Raw genomic sequence first — 8,329 nt, 5'->3', positions numbered from 1 at the left:
CTCCCACTTCCTCTGCCTCTGCAATATCTGCTCCCAGGAGGAGCAATTCCACCCCAGGACATCCCAGAAAGGCCTCCTACTTCAAGGACCACAATTTCCCTCTCACTTGATCAACAATGCCCTCCAATGCATACCCTCCACTTCCTGCACCTCCACCTTTATCCCACCACTTCAACCACAATAAGATTATAACCTTGCAGTCTTCACCTTCCACCCCACTAATCTCCAGATACAGTGCATTAACCTCTGTTATTTCTGCTACCTAAAGTCGGATCCCACCACCACAGACATATTTCCCTCTCCACCCCTATCTGCGTTGCACGGAGACCATTCCCTCGGCAACACCCTTGTTAAGCCCACACCCTCCCACCAACCCACGCTCCACACCCTTGACCCTCCCTTGCCGCCACGGGATATGTAAAACATGCGGCCACACCTCCCGCTGACCTCTGTCCAAAGGATCTTTTCACATCAGGCAGAGATTTCTCCGCACATCCCAAAACCTCATCTACTCCATCTGGACACTATGGGAAATTTAACATGGTTCATCCAACTAACCTACACATCTTTGGACTGTGGGAGCAAACTGGAACACCCGAAGGAAACCCTCACAGACACTGGGGAGAACGTGCCAACTCCAACACAGAGTCGCCAGAGGCTGGAATCAAACCCAGGTCCCTGGTGCTGAGGAAGCAGCGCTAACCACTGAGCCACAATACTGTGGGATCTTTGGTGCTGATGGGCTGCCCCACTGATACCTCGGTCACTCACCCTGCCTCATTTCCTAAGAGGCAGCGATGACGGAGTGAAATTATCGCTAGACAGTTAATCCAGAGATCCAGATAACGTTCTGGAGACCTGGGTTTGAACTCCATCACAGCAGATTTTGGAACGTGAATTCAATAAATATCTGGAAAAATTAATTTTGTGACGACAATGAATCCATTGTCAATTGTTGGGAAATCCCATCTGGTTCACTCATGATCTTTAGGAAAGGAAAATGCCATCCTTACCTGGTCTGATCTGCATGCGACTCCAGTCCTATAGCAACGTGGTTGATTCTTAACTGCCCTCTGGGTAAACGAAGCAATAAATGCTGGCCAAGCCAGTGACAGCCTCATCCTGTGAATGAACAAAGAAAACAGGTCAGGTTTTGTTCCTTCTCTAGTAGGTACATCCTACAAACTGAATCTGAAACGTTCTCGTACACACTGAACAAATACCTTTCCATCCAAACCCTTAACACTACAGCACTCCAAGCCTATGTTGGTAAAGTTAAAACCCCTTATCATTGCATCCATATTATTCTTACAGATAACTGAGGTCTCCTGGTAAAATTGTGTCTCAATTCCCCGCCGACTATTGGGAGAGAGTCTATAATACAATCCCAGTCAGACGGTCATCCCTTTCTTATTTCTCAGTACCACCCAAGTAACTTGCCTGGATGTACTCCCAGGAATATCCTCCCGAAGCCCAGCTGTAATGTTATCCCTAATCAAAGACACCACTCCCCCTGTACTGTTGCCCCCTTGCTATCGCATCTACACCCTGGAACATTAAGCTGCTAGTCCTATCCATCCCTGAGTGATCCCTCTGTAATTGCTGTAATATCCCAGTGCCATGTTCAAAACCATACCCTGAGCCCACCTGCCTGACCTGTCAGGCCTCTTGCACTGAAATAAATGCAGTGTAACTGGTCCGTCCCACTTTATTCTGTGGCTTGCTCTTGCCTGCCTCGACAGTCTAATCTGAACTGTACCAGCCTCGGACATCCCTCTTTCTCACTATCTCTTTAGGTTTATTCCAACTCCCTCACTGGTTTAATGCCTCCCGAGTGGAACTAGCAAATCTCCCTGCTCATCAGGACCCCATGCTTTCCCCTTCCTATGCCATTGGTACCAATGTACAATGTCCTCCCACTGGCTATTCTCCCCTTTGAGAATATTCTGCACCCTCAGAGACATCCTTGACCCTAGCATCAGGGAGGCACCACCCCATTCTGATGTCTCACTGTCAGCTGCTTAAATGGCAGACTGTGCCCCTGACTAGAGTGTCCCCTAACACCATCGTTTGCGTGGAACTGGGTATACCTTACATTATGTTAGAGCCAGTCTCAGTTGCAGTAACTTGGCAGTCAGTGCTATATTCCCCTGAAAGTCTATTACCCCCTACATTTTCCAAAACAGTACACTTGTTTGAGCTGGGGATAACCACTGGATATTCCTGTAGTACCGACCTACCCCTCCTAGTTTTCCTGGCGGTAACCCATCTACCTGACTGTATCTGCAGTATCCTGCAATCCTGAGACTGCCACCTATCACACCCCCTGACCCCTGTCAATTCCTCACTGCCTTAATCACTCCTTCACCAATCCATGTGATCTGATAGGATTTGCAAAGACACTTCCTGCAGACACAATCATCAGGATGATTGAAACTCTCCCTAATCTCCCCCATCCGACAGGAACAGCACACCACTCTACAACAGGCCACGTCTCCGCCTTAACAATCTACAGATCAAGACGAAGGCACAGTCTTACTGCTCGAAAAGTACCGCCCGAGAATAACTTAATGCTTATGCTTTATATTTTAAACATTTAAACAACAGACCGAAAGACATAAAAAAGAAACCCTCACCTTTCTCACTATTAATATAATAAAACCGTCTAAAATTGATGTTTCAAGAGACTGAAACTCACTGAGCTGATCCGGCTGTGAGCTCAGAGAGCGAGGTCTCTCTGAGGGCAGCTGCGAAATGTCACTGTTTGTTTCTCTTTTTTCCAAGCTGCATTTCCGAGCGGTTTATACCTTCACAACCAGGCAGCTGGGAGAGGTCACTGCTCGGTTTTATTCACAGGAGGTTGCCTTTGCTGTCCAGACCAGTATTTATTGACCACCTTTATGTGTCTTGGAGAAAGTGGTGGTGAACGGCCTCCCTGAAATGTTGCAGTCCATGGACACCACAGTGATGTTTGGACAACAATCCCCCACTAGACCCACATCCCTCTCTGTCTCTGTAATCCCCCTCCGGCTTCAGAAATTGCATGTGTGTAATTTTACCTCAAATTGTACACGGAGAATGATGGAGCTTTTTTAAAAAATAATATATTGCTAAAAAGGGAGGCAATGGCCAGATGATACTTCTTGCTAGACGAGTAAAATGAGCAATCTTCCGAGGATTACGGTTAGATGGTAGCATCATGGCTGATGGTGGCATCAGATATCAATAAAATCTCGAATGAAAAGGCTAGTGATGACCATGAAACTATTATCGACTGTTAGGAAAAAACCCATCTGGTTCATTAATGCCCTTTAGGGAAGGAAAATGTTATCCTCACCCGGTCTGGCCAACATGTGACTCCAGACCCACAGCAATGTGGTTAACTCTCAACTGCCCTCAGGGTAAACATCCACATCTGAGTGAATAAACAAAAAGAGATTTATATTTAAATCGCAGAGGAAAGCTTTTTTAAAAACAAAATTGCGTTTTCAAACTTTAAAAAAAAATCACCTTGGTGAGATGGCAATATAGACGCTGCAATAATCAGGGAGAATATAAGGAACAAATATACAGAGAGATCTCCGATATACAGTCACAAAAAGGTTATAGCAGTAGGTGATTACGATAGTGTGAAAGGTTTGGTTGGTAAAGAATGTGTTAAATGAGTTCAAGAAATGTTCTTTATCAATATGTAAATGTTCCTATCAGGAAGCAAGCAACACCTGACCTTTTCTTGTCTGATCAGACAGGGCAAGTGACGGAAGTGATAGGACGGGAACAGTTTGGGTGAGAGGTAATTGTGGGTACCATGGAGAAATAGTTGTATAATCGATAACTACAGGTGAGCTGCCTGATGACTGGAGAGTGGCTAATGTTGTACCTTTGTGAAAGAAGGGGTATAAGGAGCAGCCTAGAAACTGTAGACCTCAGTGGTGGGTAAGCCGTTGGAGGCGATTCAGAAGGATAGGATTTGCATGTATTTGGAGAGTTAAGGAATGATTAGGGACACTCAACATGGTTACTTAACAGGGTGTCTCACAGACTTGATTGAGGTTTTTAAGGTAGTCACCAAGAAGATCGATGAGGGCAGAGTGGCAGACATTGTTTATTTCGACTTTAGTAAAGCCTTTAAAAAGGTTGTGCGGGGGAGACGAAGTTGTAAAGTTCGATCCCATGGGATTCAGCAAGAGCTTGCCAACTGGATACAAAATTAGCTTAACAATAGGAGACAGTAATAGTGGAGGGTTGTGTGAAAAACCAACAGTGTTCTCCAGGAATCGGTGCTGGGTCCATTTTTGTTTGTCATGTGTGTAGATGGTTTGAATTAGAATATACAAGGCATGGTTTGTTTGTGGGTGACATCAAAAACTGTTAAGGTAGACAGTAACAAAAGGTTATCCACGAATACAGAGGGATCCTGATCAATTGGGTGAATGGGCTGAAATGTGGCAGATGGAATTTAATTTGAATAAATGTAAGATATTATATTTTAATAAAACAAACATCTCCTTTAGCCTCATTAATTAATTACACTAATTAAAAGTAAGGCCTTGAGTAGTGATGTGGAACAAAGAGACCGAGGGGTTCAGGTTTTTGAAGTTTGTATCACATGTAGACAGGGTGGTTAAGTGGGTGTTTAGCACGCTTACCTTCATTGCTCAGACCTTTAGGTATAGGAGTTGGGACACTGTCATGAGGTTATACATGATGTTGGTGAGGCCTCTTCACTGTGTTCAGTTCTGGTCCCCCGTTAGAGGAAGGATGTCATTAAATTGGAGAAGGTTCAGAAGATGTTTCCCAGGATGTTGCCATGAATGGAGGGATTGTTTTAGAAAGAGAGGATGGATAGGCTGGGATGTCTGTCACTGGAGAGCAGGAGGTTGAGGGGTGACCTTATTAGAGGTTTATAAAATCATGGAGTGTGTAGATAAGATGAATGGCTGCATGGGAGGGGGATTCAAGACACCGGTGCATACAGTTTGAGAAGAGATGACAAAGATTTTAAAAAGACATGAGCTTTTCTATTTTTGCACTTATGGGTTGAACTTCCAGAGGAAGTGGTAGCTGTGAATACAATTACAATACTTAAAAGATATTTGGATAAGTACATAAATAGGAAATATTTGGAGGGATATATGCCAAGCAGAGGCAGGTGTGATTAGTTTAGGTGGAATTATAGTCGACATGGATTGGTTAAACCACAGGGTCTGTTTCCATGATATATACCTTTGAAACTCTAACTCTCGGTGTCTTCATGCTCACAACTCTCCCTATCACTGTCACCTCATGAAGCTTCACAACTCTTCCTTATCTCTGCTATCATAAGCATCTCTGTAACATCCTCCAATCACACAATCCTCCCTATCTCTGTAATCTCAATCCCCACAAATCTCTCTGCTAAGTGCGTTTCTGTAATTCCAGCCTTGAGGATAGCCCATTTTTAACTCCGATTCCTGCACCCTGAGCTCCAGAATTTCCTACTGAACCTCTCTGCTCATTTGCCTCCCCAAAACATTAACCAATCATCTATCATCTATTCTAATATCAAAAAGGTATTAGATGATCGCAGTGGGCCTGTGTGCTTGATGACCAATATGGATAAGATGGGGGCATTGTGTTCAACAGTTTTATACCAGAGACTCTGACCCCATTTTATTCCGTGTTTCTCAGTGATTCCCTCTTTTTGAAGCAGATATGAGTGAGAAGCAGTGGAGAATGTAAATGATACACGGTCTGCATAGTGAGAGGATTCCACACCACTGGCTGTTTACCCTCCAGCTCCACAATGTCCAATAACCTATCCATGCTATCGCGGATCCTGGCACCAGGGAGGTAACATACTATTCTGGATTCATGTCTGTGGCCACAGAAGTGCCTGTCTGTACCCCTGACTATTGAATCCCCGTCACTCTCTTTCTTCCTGTTCTTTGCAGAATCCGAAGCTGGATACAGTATCTGTTTGATAACGGGATGATCACTGGGAACTCCTGCATTTCCTTCCTGAGCCTTTTACTTGATCTGATAGTCATCCGTTCCCTTTCCTAACTCACTGAACGTGCTGTCCATAACATCCTCAGTATTGCAGATGAGCTACAGTGAGTCCACTCACAGCTTCAGATCTGAAAAGCAGTTTCCCAGTAACTGCAGATGGGCACACTTCCTGCACATATTGTCGCCAGGGACACTAGAAGCATCCCTTATTTCCCACATTGTACAAGAGGAGAACACCGTGGATCTGAGGTCTCCTGTAACAATGTCTCTCTAGATTCAGCTAGTTCTCCTATCGCGAGAACTTAAATGAGCTAGCAACCTTTCTTCACTTCAAGCATGTCCATTATAATCTAAATCCCCGACCTTTACTTAAGCTGACATGTTATACTTTAAAACCTGTTACAAAATATTCAGCAGGTATCTCATAAAAATTGGCTATTCCCATTGGGGCCATGTGAATTTCTGAATGGCCTGAACTAAACCTGAGTTTCAGCTTCACCTTCTCCCTGTCTCACCTCATTGTTTTCACCCAATTCCAAAACACACTCACTGAGCCAAGCAGCACTCTCAGTGCAGCCCTGTCATTTTCATTTGTCAGAATCTGGAACATTCCACCTGAAAAGATGCTGGAATTTTAGTCCATAAGGAATTTTAATGGGTAGCTTGCAGAGAACTGAAAATAAGGAGTTTACAGGTTAACATTACGAAGTGGGTGATTGGGGACTAAATCTGACAGTTCCTGCAAAGAGATGAGGTGCAATTTGGATAAATCTGTGCTCCCTTTCAGGGCAATATCTCCTTCCTCAGCTGCAGGGCCCAGATCCAGCCACAAATTTGTCCACCTCTCTGATTTTTGCTTTACAAAAGTATTGACGATTAGATTTAGATTACTTTACAGTGTGGAAACAGGCCCTTCGGCCCAACAAGTCCACACCGACCCGCCGAAGCGAAACCCACCCATACCCCTACATTTACCCCTTACCTAACACTGCGGGCAATTTAGTATGGCCAATTCATTGGACACTGCACATCTTTGGACTGTGGGAGGAAACCGGGGCACCCGGAGGAAACCCACGCAGACACGGGGAGAACGTGCAAACTCCACACAGTCAGTCGCCTGAGGCAGGAATTGAACCCAGGTCTCAGGCACTGTGAGGCAGCAGTGCGAACCACTGTGCCGCCCACTAAATGATATTTTCTCTCAGACAGAACAGAAAAACCTTTCTGTTTCCACAGTTAAATGCCAATTATATTCAGGTCCTGATGTCTCTGCTGACTGTAAAAACCTGTTTTTGAGATCCAAGTCTCAATTAATATCCCATAAAATGAATTCACACAACAAACTCACAGTCAGTGCAGGATGAATAGTAAAGACAAATATTTATCTTGCACCTAACCTACACATCTCTGAAAACTCTGGGCAATTTAGCTCCCAGTGCAATGGCAAAGGAGATAGGGGTTAAAGAGTGAATAATAGGTGGGGACAGAGCCCAAAGGAACATTTGGAAAGAAAAAGGACTGGATAGCGATCTGGCTGGGAGAGTGCATAGCTGTTAATGGAGGGAACAGGAACCGGTGTCTGGCAGCATCTCAGTGGATGTGATGGAAATGGTGGCTGATGTACGTTCTGCCGCAAAACAGACCCTGACATTCCAGTTGCCTGCCACTTCAACACACGAGCCTGTTCCCTAGCCAACATCCCTGTCTCATGCTTACTGCAATGTTCCAGTGAAGCTTGATACAAACTGGCAGAACACTCCAGAACATACCAAATGGCTCCGTATTTCAATTACAGCAATTTCCCCTCCCATGTGGTCAACAATACCCTCCACCATATCTCCTCTACTTCCCACACCTCCGCCCTTGAACCCTACTCCTTCAACTGCAACAAGGATAGAATCCCCCAAGTCCTCACATTCCACCCAGGTACAACACATCATCCTCCACCATTTCCACCACCTACAATCAGACCCCATCAGAGATATATTTCCCTCCCCAGCCCTTTCAGCATTCCTCAGAGACCATTCCCTCTGTGACTTCCTTGTTAGATCCACGCTCCCCACCAACCCATCCTCCACTCCCAGGCACCTTCGCTCGCCATTGCAAGAGGTGGAAAACCTGTGCCCACACCTTCCCCTCACCTCCATCCAAGACACCAAAGGATCCTTCCACATTCAGCAGAGATAGTTCTTACATTCAAACACCTCACCTATTGAGTCCTTTGCTCTCGATGTGGTCTCCTCTACAGTGGGGAGACAGGACGCCAACTTGCAGAATATTTCAAGGAACATTTCTGGGACACGTACCAACCAACCACACTGCCCTGTGGCCGACATAT

The 8,329-nt window shown here is 45.1% G+C and overlaps 1 long non-coding RNA gene across 1 annotated transcript; it reads right to left on the bottom strand.

Annotated features, from left to right (window-relative positions):
- Positions 1–1,035: 1,035 nt before the first annotated feature.
- LOC148136665 (uncharacterized) lies at positions 1,036–4,751 on the bottom strand. The gene is made up of 3 exons (XR_015754383.1): positions 4,650–4,751; positions 3,338–3,415; positions 1,036–1,122 (listed from the first exon to the last, which is right to left on the bottom strand). It is a non-coding gene; the product is annotated as an uncharacterized LOC148136665 (long non-coding RNA).
- Positions 4,752–8,329: the final 3,578 nt, after the last annotated feature.

Source organism: Chiloscyllium plagiosum, unplaced genomic scaffold (genome assembly GCF_037043375.1).
Source record: "Chiloscyllium plagiosum isolate Xiang-an unplaced genomic scaffold, Cpla_swu_hap1 HiC_scaffold_45, whole genome shotgun sequence".
Taxonomy (NCBI): domain Eukaryota; kingdom Metazoa; phylum Chordata; class Chondrichthyes; order Orectolobiformes; family Hemiscylliidae; genus Chiloscyllium; species Chiloscyllium plagiosum.
The sequence above is the reverse complement of the archived record's forward strand: the minus strand, read 5'-3'. Positions and strand labels throughout refer to the sequence as shown.